Source organism: Kogia breviceps, chromosome 11 (assembly GCF_026419965.1).
Source record: "Kogia breviceps isolate mKogBre1 chromosome 11, mKogBre1 haplotype 1, whole genome shotgun sequence".
NCBI lineage: Eukaryota > Metazoa > Chordata > Mammalia > Artiodactyla > Physeteridae > Kogia > Kogia breviceps.
In genome coordinates, this window is record NC_081320.1 from 45,760,902 (window position 1) to 45,781,740 (window position 20,839).

General features: G+C 40.3%; 1 protein-coding gene across 4 annotated transcripts in view; it reads right to left on the bottom strand.

Moving 5' to 3' along the window:
* The window catches only part of PLEK (pleckstrin), a 64,696-nt gene that overhangs the window by 29,232 nt on the left and 14,625 nt on the right, over nucleotides 1–20,839 (bottom strand). For 2 of the 4 annotated variants that reach the window (XM_067007493.1, XM_067007490.1), the window contains exon 1: nucleotides 20,421–20,532. The exons of the other annotated variants lie outside the window; for them this stretch is intronic. The gene's annotated coding sequence lies outside the window, so the exon portion shown is untranslated. Of the gene's footprint in view, nucleotides 1–20,420; nucleotides 20,533–20,839 lie in introns of those variants that run through there. 4 annotated transcript variants of the gene reach the window in all.

The following is a 20,839-nucleotide window of genomic DNA, read 5'->3' on the forward strand; positions in this document are numbered from 1 at the left end:
CCCAGACGCTCCACGGCATGTGGGATCTTCCCGGACCGGGGCACGAACCCGTGTCCCCTGTGTCGGCAGATGGACTCTCAACCACTGCGCCACCACGGAAGCCCATACAGGAGCTTACTGAACCCAAATCTTTGACCATGGGCTGCAAGCAAACCTGTCCAAACTTTGCCTCAGAAGGAGACATTATCCTTATCCAGGTTAAACAAATCTGCCCTTGCTCTGCCGAGAGACCCTATCTCCATCTCCCAAGGTTATTGTTCACTGTACAAACAAGCATCCGTGAAAAGATAATGCCTCTCCTCGCCAACTGTAAAGAAGCACAAGAGATCCATGGAGAATTATCTCCCAATGAAAGGAAAGCCTTAAGTTGTTAATTTCTTTAAACCCATTAAAGAATATCTAGTTGCTGCCCAATGGGCCTCCAGCTCAAAATGCATAACTAAAAGCACATATTAAGCAATTCTTCCCAACAGACACAGAATTTATGAGGAAATGATACAAGAAATATAAAAGTATATATATGCATATACCCATTTGCTTCAATGAAAGCCTTTCCACACATATATTTCCTTGCTCTGTCAACTGAGAGCCTAGAAGCAACACCCTTGTAGCAACGTTCACAGCGTTATGGACTAAGTGTTTATATGCCTCCAAAATGTCAAAATTCTAATCCCCAATGTGATCGAATTAGGAGATGGACCTTTGGGAGGTAATTACTCCATGAAGGTAGAGCACTCATGAATGGGATTAGTGACCTAGTAAAAAGACACAAGAGAGCTTACTTTCTCTCTCTCTGATCTTCTGCCATGTGGGGGGTAAAATGAGGAGACAGCAGTCTGCAACATGGGAGAAGGCCCTCATCATAACCCAACTACAGTGACAACCTGATCTTGGATGTCTAGCCTCCAGAACTGTGAGAAATCAATCTCTGTTGTTTATCAGACACTCAGTCTGCAGTAGTTTGTCACAGCAGCCTAAACTGACCAAGACACTAGTGCCCAGATCTTGATACACTATCTCCAATGAAAGGGACTAGGGGTCCTTGGAGAAATAGATGATTCTAGGACTGGGACAGGAAATATACCAGATGAGCCTGGAGCATCTTGTAGTGTCAGAAAGCAAGGAAGTGCTAAAAGTTTTTTAAATAAATAAATAAAACCACAATGATGGGTTATGTCAAAGGGACACAGGAGCCAACGGAAAGAGACCCCAATTGCCAAAGCTGGAACAATTCAAACAACAAAATAGATAAAGCCCTATTGGACTATAGCCCAAAGAATGAAATAGATAAATAAATGATTGAACAGATAAATAAATGAGGGAGAAAAGGCAAACCTATTCCAAGAATTCCAACTAATTTGTGTAAATACTCCACCCTCAAGAAGATGGAGTATAAATCCCCCCTCCTTAATCATGGGCCGCTTGTAATAACTTCCTTTCAAAGAGTACAGCATGGAAAGCGGAAAAAAAGAGTAAGTTTATGGTGGAGAAAACTGACAAACACAACCTCAGCCTGGTGATCAAGGTCAACATCAACGGTGATAAGTCAGCTTGAAAGTGTGCACTCTTGATATCTGATCATGGGAGAAATATTAGGCAAGCCTCAAATGAGGAACATTCTGCAAAATACTTGACCAGTATTCCTCAAAACTGTCAAGGTCATCCAAAAACAAGGAAGTTCTGAGAAATTATCACAGCTAAGGGGAGCTTACAGAGACATGAGGACTAAGTGTAACGCGGGATGGGATCCAGGACCGAGAAAGGACATTAAGGGAAAACCAAGCAAATCTAAAGAAAGCATCGACTTTAGTTAATAATAATGTATCCATATCAGTTAATTAATAGTGACAAATATGCCATATTAATGTAAATGTTAGTAATAGAGGAAACTGGGTAGAGGGCATATAGGAACTCTCTATACTATCTAAATTTTTCTGTAAATCTATAACTATTCTAAAATGTATTCAATACTGTGATTTAAAAAAAGCATTTCTGATTTATCTTCATCTTCTTAATTTTTATCCCATTCAGATGGAGATTCTGATGGAAACATTTCCATATTGTTATGTTTACATCCTATTTGTTCAGAGAGGCTTTAAATTCTTTCAGGACTGTTTTGCAGTGGAAACTTCATTTTGTCAGGTCTTCCTCTCCCTCTAAAGATTATGGAGGTAGAGAACACTGCTTTTTAAAAGAGTGTACCTTTGTTATCTCAAGATTTTAATGCAGTGTGTTAGTCTCTAGTTGTCTAAAGATGGAAAGCATTCAAATTTCAGATTTTTGGAGATATTATTAAATAAAGGTCTTACACCAACAATGACAACCCAAAACTAAGAGGATGGGTCCCCAGAAGAATCCCACTAATACAGCCAAGCTGAGAGGACTAGCTATTGGAAGTATGGACTGCTGAAGGTCGATGCCAACCAAATCCTAGCCCTGCCGGCACATGCGGAGAAGTGCAGGAAACCAAGCACCGTGGAACAGCGCTGCTGGGTACTTACTGTCAGCCCACTCCTTGTACAGAGAGTGGATCTGAAGGAGGAGAAGGGGCAATGCTACTGCTGCCTGTAGATAGGGGCAATTGTTGGATGAAAGGATGGGCGAGCGGTAGCTGCAGGTTCATAGAACATGCGCACAGTTTGCCACGGCAATCGGAGGCTGAGATTCAAGGTGTCTGACAAGACCTCCAGCATTGCTGCCCTGGGGAAGGGATGACTTGTTCTTGTATGCGATAGTACCCTCCTCCAATTAAGCACTGTGACCCTGAGGTTGTTCGGCCCAGAGGGGGTGCCTTTTGCCATGAACAATAGACCTTCACAGGCTAGCTGCAGCTCAAAGGAGTTCCCCAAACAACTGCCATGTGGCGGCTCAAACAGAACCTTGGAGAAGCTCCTCACTTCCATTTCCTTGCCGCTATCCCAAGCAATTAGGCTTCTGGTCTTTTAAAACAAAACACTAGTAACTCTAACATTTTTTCTACTTCCTTGAAATGGGCTTGAAAGATATGAACAGGGATAGAGTTCATTTCAACTCTGACACTGAAAGATACAGAGCTCTCTCTTAAAGAACAACAAGCAAACAAAAAAATCAGCACATTTGAAAAGGTTTGTTAGTGCCAACCGTAACATGTTCCTGAAGGAGCTAGACCCAGTAGGGTACAATCACAAAGTACCTGTTCTTTTTCTCAATGCTCCACACTCTGACAATCAGTTAGTTCCTTCTCGGCCCCTTGGGTGAAATCTTGGGCAGTTTCCATGTATTTCCCAAGAACTCTTAGCTTTAAAAAACAAACAACCCAAATCAGCCTAACAATCGTATTAACTATAGTCCAGTCCAATGTTAAACACTCCAAACATTTTTGTTTAACTTGCAGAGTTTCCTCAGCCCCAAGTTGAACCCTGGAGTGAAGAGGGAAGTTTCTGGTCAGCTTCTTCGCCCTATCCTTCTCCAATCTTATTTGCTAGGTCAGGTTTTCTGGACTCTCCGGGATCCAAGGGGGAGATAGATATGACGAAAGATACGTCATCAGGCCTGTTCCTGGGTCAAGTATCTGGGACAGCTGCCTTAGCTCTTGGGCTTAGGGGTGGGGGGGAGAGACTATGAGGCACTGGGCCTTAATTCCTCATTTTTGTACATCATTAAAACTATTTGAAAGACTCTGCTTTGCATGTAGTCATGTAGGGCATGAAAGATGCCCTACAGTGCAGATTCCTTTCCAGTGGACTCACTCACCATGAGCAGCCCTGCTCATTCTATTGCGCTGAGCCCATTTGTGTCAGCCCTGGACTGGGTCTTACCTGACTGGCACGGCTACCAGCTGGCACTGGCGCTTGGCAGATGCAATGTGGCTGGCTCCTTCTCTCCCAAGATATACATCCTGGTTCCACCATTGCTGATGATGGAAACAATCCCCTCGAAGTGGACAAGGTCTCCCTCCTGGATGTTCCCTGCCATTACCCCGCAGCGTCTGGAGTGAGTTTCACCAGATAAGCTGTCCTTAAAGGGTCCCTTCATCCTTCCTGTTGGTCGCTGTGGAAAGGATCCTTCTTAAGCTACCCCAGGCAGGCTTCCCCTCAAGGGGTCTGCATCTGGCCCCAGAATCCAAGCTCTTGGGCCTCCAGGCAGAGAGACTGCAGCTTTGCTCCAGTGCATTTCTTTCATCTCTGCCTCCTAGTGAGAAGTACTCCACCCATGGGCTCCCTTCTTTAAACACTTCCAGTTTGGAGCACTCTGAAAGTACCCCTGCATCCTCTCCGCTTGGTCCAAGGTGAAGGGAGCATGTCCTCCCTTTCCAAATGGGAGGTGGGATGGGAGAACAGCGCACTGACGACTCTCCAAGGAAATCTCCCCAACCTTTCCAATCTCACTACTCAGGCAGGAGCCGGGCAATGGCTGATGGGAGTAGAGCTCATTTGCCTCTTTTACAAGTGCTCTGTGAATAGTCTAGCACAGGGGTCAGCAGACTACAGCCTGTAGGCCCTAGCCCCCTCACTACTTGTTTTTTGTAGGGCCTATCAGCTGAGAATGGTTTTTCCATTTTTAAATGGTTAAAAAAAAAAAAAGGAAGATTTTGTGACACGTGAAAATTATATGAAATTCACATTTCAGAGTCATAAATAGGTTTTACTGGAACAGAGCCACTTATTCATCTGTCTTGTTTACGGCCACTTTTACATTAAAGGTAGAGTTGGGCAGTTGTGATAGAGATCATGTGACCCACAAAACCTAAAATATTTACTCTATTGCCTCTGGCAGAAAATGTATGCCAACCCCCTGGGCTATAGCTTCACTCAGAATGTAAAGGTATTTAACACCAGTTAGCTCCTTTCTGGCTAAACTCCAAGATCTGGTTTAACATGTAGTTACAAGTTCAACAGTTCAAAAGAACTGCAAATGGAGGCTGCAGAAAAACGAATTGATGAATCAGAAAACTAGCTACAAAAATTGCCTTAGACTCACAACAAATCTGTCATGTATGTTCAAAGACTCAGTAAGATATTTCATATGTTTAAGGACTTGGAAAAGATATACTCATACACTTTTTGGAAAAATAAATAAATAAATGACTTGATGAAGTATAGGAGCCAAGTAAAAAAGTAATGAAAATAACCCTAACTATTTACAGGAAAGGACATCAGTGAGAAGCTTACTTCCTGAAGCCCAGACAGGGGCTGTGACAAAAAATATATTTGAAAGTCTGTTTATGGAAAGGTTGCATCCCTACCCAGACAGCACACCCCAAACACTGGCCCACTTCTGCTCCAGTAGAAGAGAAAAGGTTTACTTTGCAGAGCAATGCTTCTCAAACACTTTGGTCTCAGGCCCCCTTTATACTCTTAAAATAAATTATTGAAGAACTCAAAGAGCTTAAAGGTTTAAAGGGATAAGTTAGGAATTTGGGACCAACAGAAACACACTGCTATATATAAAATAAACGACAAGGGTCAACTGTATAGCACAGGGAATCATATTCAGTATCTTGTAATAACTTATAATGGAAAAGAATCTTACAAAGTTATATACATGTAACGGAATCACCTTGCCGTACACCTGAAGCATTGTAAATCAACTATACTTCAATTTTTAAAATGTAATAAAAAATAAATGGCTTCCCTGGTGGCGCAGTGGTTGGGAGTCCACCTGCCGATGCAGGGGACACGGGTTCGTGCCCCAGTCCGGGAAGATCCCACATGCTGCGGAGCGGCTGGGCCCGTGAGCCATGGCCACTGAGCCTACGCGTCTGGAGTCTGTGCTCCGCAACAGGAGAGGCCACAGAGGTGAGAGGCCCGCGTACCACAAAAATAAATAAATAAACTATCCTTAAATGAAAAAATGAGAAATTTTAAAAGTATTCATTAATTCACTTTAAAATAACAATAACCCCACTGCATGTTAACACAAATAACATATTGTGATGAAATAAAATAAAGATAATTTTAAAATAAAATAAATAAGTGATGAGTGACATTAGTTTACATTTTTTCAAAGCTCTTTAATGTCCTACTTAATAAAGCACAACTGGATTCTCAGCACTGCTTCTGTGTCTGAACTGTTGTGACATGCTGTCTCGGTTGAAGTAAATGGAGAAAATATGACATCACACAGATATGTAGTTGAGAAAAGGAGTATTTTTTTATTGGAGTAAAGTTGATTTACAGCGTTGTGTTAATTTCTGCTGTACAGCAAAGTGATATATATATATATATATGTTCTTTTTTATATTCTTTTGAAAAGGAGTATATTTTAGTAACCCTTCTAGGTAATTTTAGATATTCTTCTTACAAACTACACCAAAACTTGAGAAGTTTCTTAAAGGTTAGTTCCAATGTAGAATTTTAATCCATATGAATGGACTTTTGGTACTCTGTTCTATTAAAATTATTAGTTTACCTGGCACTTTGAATGGATATTTTTAGCCCCTGGACAGTTTTGTAGCATGACTCATTGATCATTTGAAAAGTATTGGTTCACCCTTCCAAATGTTGACAGTTTATTTTACCATAATATTGAAAATCACATTTAATATAACTGATTCACTTTGCTGTACACCTGAAACTAACACATTGTAAATCAACTGTACTCCAATAAAAAGTTTAAATAAATAAATAAAATCACATTTTAAAAGCTATCATCACCAATCTCATCAAAATAGTTTTAAAATATTGGAAAGCTGTCAAAATCATGGTAGCAGATACAGATTTTCCAAATTTCTAATTTTCATTTGGGCGTTTGAATTCTATCATTGGCAACGAATACCACTGTCTCTAAACTGACAAGCTCGCTTTATTCACTTTCAAGAGAATGTCTGCCAAATACCCAAGTCTGAACAACCAGCTAGTCAGTCATTCTTTCAAGGAAAAATTGCATTTCTGCAAAAACAAAGGGGCTAGTTCAGCTCACAGCCCCAAGAATCACACAAGTCCCCTTCCTTGAGATGTCATCATACTTTGCTAAAAGATAGAACTGCTTTATGCACACTTATTTTGTCAAACAGAATATTAAAGACACATGTACTCAAGGGTAAAGATTTAATAACGTTAATAAACTTTACTGCTTCAGGAAGGACCTTCCTAAGTAAAACTGGTTTTGGGTGTTTTTAATCTGCGGCTGTGTCACAGCAAAAACACACACAACTACAGTTTGGTGCCACCGCCTTGATTGTGCTAGGCACTTACACTCACCATTGCCTTCGCATCATCACTGCAAATGTCGACCTGGTAAAAAAGGCAAATAACGTTTAGTATTACTATGAAAAACAATTTTAACCTGGCTGACAACGGAAAGTCTCAGGGATCTGGGAATCACACTATTAGAACTACTCATTTGAGAATTATTGAACAAGAAAGACAAGAAAGTATTCTCTGAGACCACCGTCACAGCTGAGAATGGAGATAAAGCACAAGCTGAAAACAGAGAGATGAAGTTTGATTACCAACCAGCAAGATCTCAGGTGCAGTGCCTCTGCTTGGGCCAACCGTGTTGGGTGGCAGGCAGATCTCCATCAAGAAGATAATCGGGATTCCTCCCTGGGGAAATGACCATCACATATGGACGCTGAGGAGATCCCCAGCCAAACAGCCAGGTCTCTGCCCACTCAGCCCCAGGGCACTACGTAAGTCAACAAGTTCCACCCAAGCACAAGCAGATTTCTAGTGCCTTATTTTTGAATCTGAAAGGCATCAAAAGATAACCGGATACAGGAAGAAAAACGTTAAGTTGAAACCAGAGATGAAAATAAACAAGACAACCAAACAACTGTGTGAAAACAGAAATAGTGCAATGAGGTAAAGAAAAAAGATTTATTATAATTAATAAATTATAATTAGAGAGTTAAAAGAGTATATTGCATAAAAACCAGAAGTGGGCTTCCCTGGTGGCGCAGTGGTTAAGAGTCCGCCTGCCGATGCAGGGGACACGGGTTCGTGCCCCGGTCCGGGAAGATCCCACATGCTGCGGAGTGGCTGGGCCCGTGAGCCACGGCTGCTGAGACTGCGCGTCCAGAGCCTGTGCTCTGCAACGCGAGAGGCCACAACAGTGAGAGGCCCACGTACCGCAAAAAACAAAAAACAAACCAGAAGTGTCATATTGATTCTCCTGTAACTTACTTTATTGCTCAATATTATATTCCTAATAATGCACATAGATATATATGTATTCATTAATTTACACCTTTATATAGCATTCTATTATGCAAACAGACTTGAACTTATTTATACTGCCCCTGTTAGTAGACATTTGAGTTAGTTTCAGTTTGTTATTTTTACAAGCAATGATCCAATGAACACTGGGTACTTGTCTCCTAGGTACCTAAGTACACTCATTTACGTTGGGGATACACCAAAGACTGGGACTACTGGATCATATTTTACGCAGTAACACCAAATTGTTTCACATAGTTTTACCAAATTAACCAAGTTGACAAATTTCTGGTTTTTCCGCATTTTTGTCTACAATCAGTAGTATCAGACTTTTAAATTTTTGCCAGTCTGGTTGATATTAAACAGTATCTTGTGGTTTTTATTTGTATTTTCTCTGACCACCAATACAATTGAAATTATTTTCATATGTTCATTAACTGCCTTAGCATAAAGGTAGCTACTTTAAAAATAAAGCAAATAAAACAGACGCTTAAACAAGATACATTTATTCCTCTCTCATAGGACAAGCTGAACCTAAACAATCCAGTGTTGCAATACAGCTCTGGGGGGTTGGGATCCAGACCCCTTTGATCTGGTTGTTCTACCTCCTTGACACATGATTTCCATCCCATGGCCTAACATGCCTGCTCCAGCTCCCACCATAAGGTGAATGTTCTTGAAGGCTGCCCGTAACACAGACCCTGAAATCTCCTTTCACACAGATGGTATATTCAAGCACCACCCACCCACACTCACATTAATTTTTGTTTCCAAAAACAAAAGTAGGTAGGAGGCAGGATGTGGTCCAAAACAAGGAGAAAGGGGCATTGTGAGACACAAGTGTCCTACAGACTCAAGGGTCCCATTAGAGACTGACCAGCACATAAATGTCATATCCCATTGTGATGCACGGGCAAGTTTAGGACGGAGGAAGGGAGTTTTCTAAATAAGCAAGGTCAGAAAATTGGGCGGGGCTTAAAGGAGCTCAGGAGGCCTGAACACCAAGCCCTGCGACTCCTGCAGTTCCTAGCAAGGTCTTCCCAAGCCCTTCTGAGCTCAGCCAACCCTGCTGAGAGCTCCTCCATTTGGGAGAGGTCCTCAAAGTACAAGATGCTGGGAAACTGTAAGAACACAGACTTTGGAGACAGATTCACATTCAAATTCCAGCTCTACCTCTCACTTTGGGCAAATGGCCTGACCTCTCTGAGCCTCCATTTCCTCATCTGTAAAATGCAGATAGCGACGGCACCCACCTCTAGGACTACTGTGAAGATGACAAGAGATGTTGGGTGATGCCTGCAAAGAAGGCCATATGGAAGAGTGACGAAGATTATGGCACCAGACCCAGCTGTTTGGGTTCTAATCCCAGCTCTACTATTTCCTAGCCATGTGGTCTAAGACTCTGTTTCCTTGTTTTTAACACTAGGGTAATAATAGTCCCTGCCTCAGTTAGAAGATGCCAACTATTATATAGAGAGTGGACAAACAACAAGGTCCTGCTATATAGCACAGGGAACTATAGTCAACATCCTGTGATAAACCACAATGGGAAAGAAAATGAAAAAGAATGTATACGTATGTATAAATGGATCACTTTACTGTACAGCAGAAATTAACACAACATTGTAAATCAACTATACTTCAATAAAATAAATTTCTAAAAAATAAATAAATAAATAAAATGATAGTCTCCACCTCATAAACTTGCTATGGGAAGTAAATGAGGAAATGCATGCACAGCTCTTAGGTGAGTATCTGGCATGTATTGAATAGTAACTGCTTAGTAAATACTAGGGTTTTTTTTTTTTCTTAAGTGAAAGCATAAATGACAGCCTGGAAAAATATTTGAAATAAGTATGAAATACAAAAAGTTACTCTTCATAATACAGGAAGGACTCCTCCCAATCTAATAGAAAAAACCCAAGAGAAAAAAAGGGTCAAAAGGTATGAAAAAGCATTTCACAAAATAAGTATAAATGACCAATAAAGATGAAAAAATTCCCACTTCAGTAGTAATTTTTAAAATGCAATTTAAGAAACAACAAGATTTTACTGTATAGCACAGGGAACTATATGCAATATCTTTTGAAACTATAATTGAAAAGAATCAGAAAACTAAAAGGAGAATATAGATATATACATATATATGTATAACCGAATCACTTTGCTGTACACCTGAAACTAACACAATACTGTAAATGAACTATACGTCAATTAAAAAATAAAATGCAACTTCAAACAATTAGGATGTGCCATTTTTTTGTCCATCAGACTTAAATTTCTTTATATAATGGTGAGAGCATGAATGCACTTCCATACACTGTTAGTGAAAATATAAATTAGTAAAAATCTCTTTGGGGAACAATGTGGTTGGTACCTCTCAAAATTTAAATGCACAAAAGTCACCAATGACAATACATGAATGAATGAATGACTGTAGCTATGTGCCAGTAAAATTTTCTGTGTGAATTCTGAAATTGAGTTTCATATCATGTTCATGTATCACTAAATAGTAATCTTCTTTTGATTTTTCTATTAAAAATGTCTTAGCTTGCAGGCCATTTAAAAGCAGGTGGCAAGCTCAGTTTAGCCCATGTGCCTGACATTTTGTCCACTCCTAATCTGAGGGAGGGAACTCCTGCTTTTTGCAGGTTAGGGGAACAGGCTGCAGTATGATCCTTTGTCCTTAACTCTAGACAGCAACAGAAAACCCCTCAACTAAATTTCTAACAGTTTTCTCAGCACTCTGTAATATGCATACATTATAATAAATATAACAAATTTCTTTTTTATGGTTTTGGGGAACAGGCGACATCCCTTAGAGGTCATCCCAATTCTAACATATTTGTAAATATACTCATGGATTTTTTTTGGATTATCAAAATAGTACAAACCAGTAAACATTTTAAACAGTACAGAAAGGAATGAAATAAATATGGAAATGAAAGAGGGTGAATTGATGTTTTAAGTGTTTTCCATTAAAAGCAGTGATTTTATATTTCAACAGGGTCGTTTTCATCACATCAGAGCAGGTAAATGCCAAAGTCTCAGAGCTGCCTTCTTCTAGGTGCACTGCTCAGGAAAGTGGAAGGAAACACACAAAATTGTTAACCTTGAGAATTCCCAGGTGGTCCAGTGGTTAGGACCCTGTGCTTTCACTGCAAAAAACTAAAAACTAAAAAACCAACCAACCAAACAAACAAACAAAAAACTGTTAACATAACCCCAAATGTTTTAGGAAGTCGGGGAAGTCAGAAGGCTTTCACCTTCCACTTTAATCACTTATCATTTGAATAAGTGAATTTGAATACTGCATGTATTCTTGCAGTAATTACATATAAATGAAGTAAGCATTTATTTTAATGATTTACTCAGAGTTGTCAAGAGCATGGTAGGAGTGTAAATCAGTCTCACCATTGCAGAGGGCAACTAGGTCGTGTATAGCAAAAGCCTTAAAAAAATACAACTCCTTTGGCTCAGCAATCAGGAATTTTTCCCCTTAAGGAAATAATTATAGTTGTGAGGGGGAAATATAGCCATGAGGATGTTCTGTGCAGTGTGGTTTATAATATGGCCCTCCATATCCACAGGTTCCAAATCCAAGGATTCAACCAACCACAGATAGGAAATACTCAGAAAAAAGAATTCCAGAAAGTTCCAAAAAGTAAAACTTGAATTTTCTAAGCACCAGAAACTATTTACATAGCATTTACTTTGTATTAGGCATTATAATAATCTAGAGATGATTTAAAGTATACATGAAGGGCTTCCCTGGTGGCGCAGTGGTTAAGAATACGCCTGCCAATGCAGGGTACACGGGCTCGAGCCCTGGTTCGGGAAGATCCCACATGCCGCAGAGCAACTAAGTCCGTGCGCCACAACTACTGAAGCCCATGTGCCTAGAGCCCGTGCTCTGCAACAAGAGAAGCCACCCTAATGAGAGGCCTGCACACTGCAACGAAGAGTAGCCCCCGCTCACTGCAACTAAAAAGAAAGCCCGTGCGCAGCAACGAAGACCTAACGCAGCCAAAAATAAATAAATAAAATTATTTTTAAAAATATAGAGGAAGGCCTTCCCTGGTGGCGCAGTGGTTGGGAGTCCGCCTGCCGATGCAGGGGACACGGGTTCGTGCCCCGGTCCGGGAAGGTCCCGCGTGCCGCGGAGCGGCTGGGCCCGTGAGCCGTGGCCGCTGAGCCTGCGCGTCCGGAGCCTGTGCCCCGCAACGGGAGAGGCCACAGCAGTGAGAGGCCCGCGTACCGCAAAAACAAACAAACAAACAAACAAACAAACAAACAAAAAAATATAGAGGAAGATGTGCATAGTTAATGCGCCAATACTATGCCATTTTATATAAGGGATTTGAGCGTCTGCCAATTTTTGGTATCTGAGCGGGGTTCCTGGAACCAATTGCCCACAGGTACCAAGGGACCACTGTAATGAGAAGTTAGGGGGAAATCTAAATGTGCAAGAATAAAATGTTGTTTAAATGAATTACAAAGCATGTATAGACTGAAATAAAGGCATTCAATATAAATAAATGGGAAAAAAAACAGGACGTGAACCAGTTCAAAACTTTACATACTAGGGAGGGTGGGAGGGAGGGAGACGCAAGAGGGAAGAGATATGGGAACATATGTATATGTATAACTGATTGACTTTGTTATAAAGCAGAAACTAACACACCATTGTAAAGCAATTACACTCCAATAAAGATGTTAAAAAAAATCTTTATGTGCTAATTTTTGCAGAACAAACTTGGAATTTTTTTTTAAAGGGAACTTTATTTTATTTATTTATTTATTTTTGTCTGCGTTGGGTCTTCGTTGCTGTGTGGGCTTTCTTTAGTTGCAGCGAGCAGGGCGCTACTCTTCATTGTGGTGCGTGAACTTCTCATTGCGGTGGCTTCTCTTGTTGCAGAGCATGGGTTCTAGGCATGTGGGCTCAGTAGTTGTGGTGCACTGGCTTAGTTGTTCCCCGGTATGTGGGATCTTCCCAGACCAGGGCTTGAACCCGTGTCCTCTGAATTGGCAAGAGGATTCTTAACCAGTGCGCCACCAGGGAAGCCCCAAACTTGGAATTTTTATTAGACTGAAATTTGTTGCGTTCTGTAATGATCTAGGTGCTGTGGAATCAACTGTCAAATTTTTAATAAGAGCATGTTTAATAATGGTCTATAAAAATTTTAATAGTAACAGGTATAGATTGCTGGAGATTTGGGGGTATAGCTTTGGTGTCCAATGAACAGATAAATAGCATAACAAATGCCAAAATGCCCTCTTGTTTGGTGTTGCTTCAGCTACACTGAAGGCTCCAGAAGACTAAGCACAGCTTTTCAGGGACTGACAGTGGTACCCTCTGCAAGTGGCTGTGCAAGTGGGGGATGTGCTCTCAGTGCAGATATCAGCATCCTTGTCATTACGAATCCCCAGCCTGGATGCAGCAGACCTAGGGAGGCATCGCCTGCTGAGGTCTGGCAGCCTGAGCTGCAGGAGAGAATGCTAAGAAGGGCCAACGGGGGAAACACACGGTAACTGATAGAGCTGTCCATGAGTCCCCATGAATCATTTCCTGCAGAATTTCCAAAATACACAGGAGACCAGAGAAGGGAGCCAGAGCTCCCATCACAGAAGATATGTGCAGAGCTAGAGAAATACCATGTACAACTGTTGTTGTATAGCTCGATTTTCCCCAGACTTGCAGGGCTGGGGATACACAAGTTCTATATCTACATCACTAGTCTCTTGATACCAAGTGTATCTTCAATCTTCAACTTGTTCAGACAAGTTCTTTCCTAAAATGGGCTTCTGAAGATATAGCTGCTTGGAGTTCCAGTTGCCACCTATCTTTCTTACATTTCCTGCCCATGTCTAGATGAGCTAAGTGGCATTAAGTGTAGCTGAGGTCACGGAAGAGATTTTTAAATAAGCTATTTTAAAAGTTACTGACATCATCAACTCAGAGCTGTTATTCCTGGGTCAGCACAACGTCCTCTCTGCAGCAGCGGCAGTGGTTGCTGATTACCGCCTGACTGCGCAGGGCCACGGTGGGTACCAGATCTGAGTGGGTGCCAGGAGGGATGTGAGATCTCCCGCCCTCTAGCAGCTAACCTCCCATGAAAGATGGAGGAAATTGTTTCCCAAAAGAATTAAACCAAGTGAAATATCAGATCCTGATTTGGTTCTGAAAATATTTGACAAATTAGAAATAATAAATATACATTTCGTTCCGATTCAAACTGACTTCCCATTTCTTTTAAAAGACACCTCAGTCTCATTTATAGGGGAAAAAAGTTAAAATTGGGGTTTATTTAAATATTTAGCAAATAACTCTGGGAAGGGAAACTGGATCAAATAACATCTAAATTCCTTTCTGACACCTAGATTCTATGATTTGAAATGAACAGGATTCACTCACATTTGCTTTGTTTGTTTGTTTTTTGACAGTTTGATCTTTTTCAAGCCCCTGGTTTCTAGGATGTTAAGGACAATAGCAAAATAGAAATAATTCAGCTCCTCCTGGGAAGGACAGATGTCAATGCATCTAAGACTTATGTTAATCTTCCAAATGCTATAAACCATTTTTTAAATGGCATACTTCTTAACCCTTTGATCAACATGAATCAATAATAATAATAATAATAAGCTAAGATTTATTGTACGCTTACTATGTTTTGGCATTGTGCTGAGCCTTCATTTATTTTAACTTCATCTAATCCTCCCAATCTAACAAGGCAACTGTTATTATACCTGGCTTGTGGGTGAGGCAGTGAGCATAGAGAAGTTACGTGACTTGCCTAAGGACCTAGAGATTATCATATTAAGTGAAGTCAGTCAGACAGAGGAAGACAAATATAATATGATATCACTTATATGTGGAATCTAAGAAATGATACAAATGAATTTATTTACAAAAAAGACTCAGACACAGAAAACAAACTTATAGATACCAAAGGGGAAAGGAGGAAGAGCTATAAATTAGGAATTCAGGATTAACAGATACACAGTATTATATATAAAATAGATAAATAACAAGGACCTACTGTATAGCACAGGGAACTATATTCAATATCCAGTAATAACCTATAATGGAAAAAATCTCTATATATGTATAACTGAATCACTTTGCTGTACACCTGAAACGTAAATCAACTATAGTTCAATTAAAAATTATTTAAAAGACAAACATTATTCATAAGAATAAATGAGAACACTTGGATAAGAAATAAATAAGTAAACAAACAAATAAATAAACAAATGGCTTGCCCAAGGCAGCTCAGCTCATAAGGACAATTGGTTGGGATTTGATCCAGATCTGTCTCATTCCAGAGCCCATAAGCTCCACACAATACCTAGCATACCGTCCCTTTAAGCTCAGGTGCTTGGCAGCCAAGAGAAATCAATCATTAAATTCACTTCAACCCCACCCCCAAAGGAGTCACCATTCAAAAGAAGAAACAAAGCTTCATTGACTCTTCATTTAAAAAAAAATGCTTACTGTGTTTTTTATACAGAAGTCACTGAATAAAATATCCCTACGATAAATGCAATCTTGGATTTTGTATAGCAATTTCTTAAAATCTCTCAACAAATCTGAGGTAAAGAACTAAATGCTCACCTTCAAAAAGGTGTTAAAACAATAGGAGTTATATATAAAACTCTGTCTTAATCCAGAAATAAAACTTGAAAACACACACACGTATATAAAATCTCAGAGGAATATCCTTTAAACAATCTTCCATGTAAATCATCTTTCATCAAAGTGCTTAAGATAAAAGTTTAGCAGTAAAAATTTGAGGTTACAATCTTTGGCAAAGGCCTAAATTGTGTATATTCTAGGTAGCCAATTAAGAGCAGATGTATATGCTCTGAAATAATACCAAGTTGTTATCCAATAAATCAAAGTGATGATAGACATATAGAAAAAGCAGATATATATATTCTACAGATATATATATATATTCTACATTTCACACCTTATGTCAAAATAAATTCCAGATGGATCAAAAATGTAAATATTAAAAATGATATCTGGAAATTCCTATCAGAAAACATGAGATAAAATTATTTTTATAATCCCAGAGTTGGTGATGCCATAAGAGGTTGATAGATTAAATTACATAAAAGTTTAAAAAAAAACTATGTATGAAAAAAGCATCACATACAAAGCAAAAAAGTGTCAAATAGAAAAAAATATTTTATTACATATCCCAGGCAAAAGACTTATTTCCTTGATGTACTAAAAATTCACACAAAGAAATAAGGTAAAGACAATAGAAAATGGTTAGAGAACATGAACAGGTCATGGGAAAGGAAGTTCAAATGATTCTTAAACTTATGAAAAATGTGTGAACCCCAAAAAAGATGAGATGCAATTCTTTACATATCAGATGGCTCAGAGTCAAAAGTTAGATGGCATCCTGTGTTGATGAAGATGTAGGGAAAGAGGCACGTGGCTGGTAGGCGTATAAAGCAGAGCAAACTCTACAGGAGGAAATTTGGCTATATCAAAGTTCCAAAAAGCACATATTCTTTGACCCAAGCAAATCTGCTTTTGAGCAAAAATCCTATGGATATACCTACCTGTGTGCAAATAATAAGTATACAAGGACTCCCCTCCTCAAAGTATAAAGTAGCACCTTGCATCATCCTCTATTTCTTTCTCCTCCTTGGTCATCATAGCACCTACCGATATACTAATTTGTTTTGTCTGTCTCCCCCTCGAGTGCATGTGTGTAAGTAAAGGGTGAGCAGCAGACATGCTTGGGGAGCTGATCCTGGGTTTGCTTTCTCACAGCTCTACTTCCTTGCATAAATGTGGACCACTACGTACTACATTTTTGTTATCTGTCTTGTTTACTGAGAGAGCAGCAAATGGGCACTCAAGCCTTGGGCTGACATAAGTGGAATCATATAAAGAGACAGGAGGGGAACTAGGGCAGAAAAGTCTCTTTTTCAAGATGAATCACACATACCCTGACCTTGTTCATGGAAACTCTGTTTCCATGAACAGTGATCCCTGCTGGATCACTGATGAGCCCAAAGAAGTTTGTGTGCTGCTTTCCATGGCCTGTTTCCATCGACAGGGTAACCTTACCGCTAGACTCAGTCCCATCGGATTGCCAGTCTGTACCTGGATGAATGAGTATATTGCTAAGTGGAAAAGAGCAGGGTACACAGCTAGGACACTGCATATTATCCTTCGTGTAAAAAGATTAGTGTTGCTTCCATCTTCACAGGCTAACTCCAGTCAAATGCACAAATAATTCACACCTTACAGATGAATATACCCCTTCTGCATTTGGTGGTTGCAGGGTTTTTTTTTTATGCCAGGACAGAGATTCTTCTTGGAAAACAGTTGATGGTCCACTCTACCATATATATAAATATGTGAATGATTAATCAAGGTTGTATATCATAGGCAATAGTGATTTTGAACTAGAAGAGTATAAAAGCAGGTATTACTAGGATAGCTCTATTATCTGCTTCCCGAAGTATAGTGTTCTAGATGCTCTTAGGGACATAGAACATGCCACACTAAGAAAAAAAAGGCCCTGAATGAAGCTGGGAGTGGGGTGCAGTAGATAGGCAGATAGGCGGATATTAAACAACACAGAATCATAGTGATCCCACTAAGACAGAAGATTGAAAAGTAATATACCAAAAGTAATTAATCATATTGGTCTTGCCTATGAAGTGATTGGATAACAATCAATAATTTTGAGGGGAGGGATGCTGATAAAAAATAACGGCTTTTAAGGTGTTTGTATTAAGCTTTCTGACCATAGTTAGATAACAGCTAAAAGTACGTATATTGAAGCAGAGAAAGACACATTTCTTTTCTATTTCCTATATAACAAATGGGACAGATGAAGAGAAGCTTACAGCTGATCCACAAATTGTTAAAATTCATTGAGAAATAAACTTAAAAGATAGGGTTACAGCATTGCCTAACTTTATATCACTCAGAATGATCATGTGATTTAATAGAAGATGATTCCTGCTAACCGGTTATCATAGGGTGGGCTCTGTATCAGGGCTCTAGTTCAGACAATACTTATCCACACAAGTTTGTTTGGTTTCTTTTTAATAGACTTCGGCCCATTAACTGCTTATTTTCACCAAATCAAAGGTAATGTACAACAAAGGAGCTGCACATATTACAAGGTCTTTCCACTCTGGTTGCTAGCAATGCAAACTCACACAGCCTTGTGTGAGTTCCAGGAATTATTCAACCTAGTGCTTTCTGGTGGTTCTTGCCTCATCTCATGGAATTTCACCCCACACGATCAGTTAGCCAAAGATTCTCAACGACTGCCCTGCAGATACCCAAAGCACCCTCATTCTCTCTCTCTCTTTCCCCACCCTCACTGATAGTCTGCCCTGCAAATTCTAGCCAGTCTCCAATAATTCTGATCTCTGCTCCTCAATCCAGTGTGTCCACTAGGCTCTGTTTCCATTCTCCTTCCTGCACCACAGCCTGGAAGTGGCCGCAGACGGCAAGCTGGGACTACCATAGGGCTCCCCTTGTGTATTTCACAGTCCTATGCTGCCCGCCATCCACTGTCTAGCAATAGTTGTCACATATATTTTGTTTAATTTTCTAGTTTTTTATTATAGGAAAGAAATTCTTGTTGCAGTTAAACCTTCACGAGAGGAAGCACAAATCAATAATTTTATTCTTCATAATTTCTCCAAGAGTGATGAAGGGTATCTCCAAGGTCATTGTAAATGGTATTGTGGTCCTGTTTTATACACACACACACACACACACACACACACACACACTGATTCTTATCTTTTAGGGATTCCGTTGAATTATTTATGGACTAAGTGATACAATTTCTGGGATTTGCTTCAAAAATCTGGGTGAGGGTGAAATTGCAAAGAGGTAAACATTGGCCAAGAATTGATCATTACTGAGGTTGGGTGATGAGTAGTGTCTACTTTTTAATGTTTGAAATTTTCCATAATAAAAAGTTTTCTGAAACGAATTCTAAGAAACCTCTAAGTTTAAGGCCCACTACCTGACTTCTACTATGTCAGCTGAGTAAGAACGAATGAGCTAAGAGCAAGCCTTTGATGGTAGAAAGGGCAGAACACGAAGGCATGTGATGTAAAAAAGAAACTGAAGGAAAGCGAAACAAAAGCTAATGGCAGGGCTTCCCTGGTGGCGCAGTGGTTAAGAAGCCGCCTGCCAAATGCAGGGCACGGGTTCGAGCCCTGGTCCGGGAAGATCCCACATGCCCCGGAGCAACTAAGCCCGTGCGCCACAATTACTGAGCCTGCGCTCTAGAGCCCACGAGCCACACTACTGAAGCCCGCGTGCCACAACTACTGAAGCCCGCACGCCTAGAGCCCATGCTCCACAACAAGAGAAGCCACCGCAGTGAGAAGCCCCGGCACCGCAACAAAGAGTAGCCCCCTCTCACCGCAACTAGAGAAAGCCCGTGTGCAGCAACGAAGACCCAATGCAGCCAAAAATAAAATAAATTAAAAATAAAAATAAATTAAAAATAAAATTAAAAAATAAAAGCTAATGGCAATCTTCAACCGCTATATCTTCTCAGTTCAGAAGACAGCCCCTCCTAAAAAGGGTACAAATGAACTTATCTACAAAACAGAAACAGAGTTATAGATGTAGAAAACAAACTTATGGTTACCAGGGGATAAGGGTGGGGGAGGGATAAATTGGGAGATTGGGATTGACGTATACACACTACTACATGTAAAATTGATAACTAATAAAGACCTACTGTATAGCACAGGAAACTCTACTCAATACTCAGTAATGGCCTATATGGGAAAAGAGTCTAAAACAGAGTGGATATATGTAAATGCATAACTGACTCACTTTGCTGTATACCTGAAACTAACACAACTTTGTACATCAACTATACTCCAAAAAAAATTAAAAAGAAAAATAAGAAGACAGCACCGGGACTTCCCTGGTGGCGCAGTGGATAAGAATCTGCCTGCCAATGCAGGGGACACGGGTTCAATCCCTGGTACGGGAAGGTCCCACATGCCGCGGAGCAACTAAGCCCATGAGCCATGGCCGCTGAGCCTGTGCGCCTAGAGCCCCTGCTCGGCAACAAGAGAAGCCACCGCAGTGAGAAGCCCGTGCACCACAACAAAGAGTAGCCCCCACTTGCCGCAGCTAGAGAAAAGCCCACGTGCAGCAACGAAGACCCAATGCAGCCAAAAAAATTTAAAAATATATATTAAAAAAAAAAAAGGAAGAAGACTGCACCAACCCAGGCTGACAATAGCTTCTCCACTTACTGTGTGCCTGAGAGGTTGCAGAAGCTCTACCCAACACCATGTTGTTACTGCTGCCGTGACTGCCTGGTCCTTATTTTAGAGAGTGAGATTTCACAAATCGCAAAACCAATCTGTCCTGTCACAGACTCTGGCTAAATAGAACCTGGATCACCATGGTAACAGCAAAGGCAGGCAGTGGAGGAGGGATGCTACTTTGTCACAGAGACAAAGAAACTGGTGAAAAGAAAAAGTCAGAGAAAGCATCCCATCCATCCCTCAAGATCCAGCCCTGAATTCTGCCTCCTCTCAAGCCCCATGGCCTCCTCCAAATAACTAGGTTTATAAAGCACCTAGTCTGTGCAGCCAAGGAAGGTATAATTATCTCCATTTTGCAGAAGGGAAATCTGAGGCTCAGCAAGACTAAGAAACTCTTTAAAGTC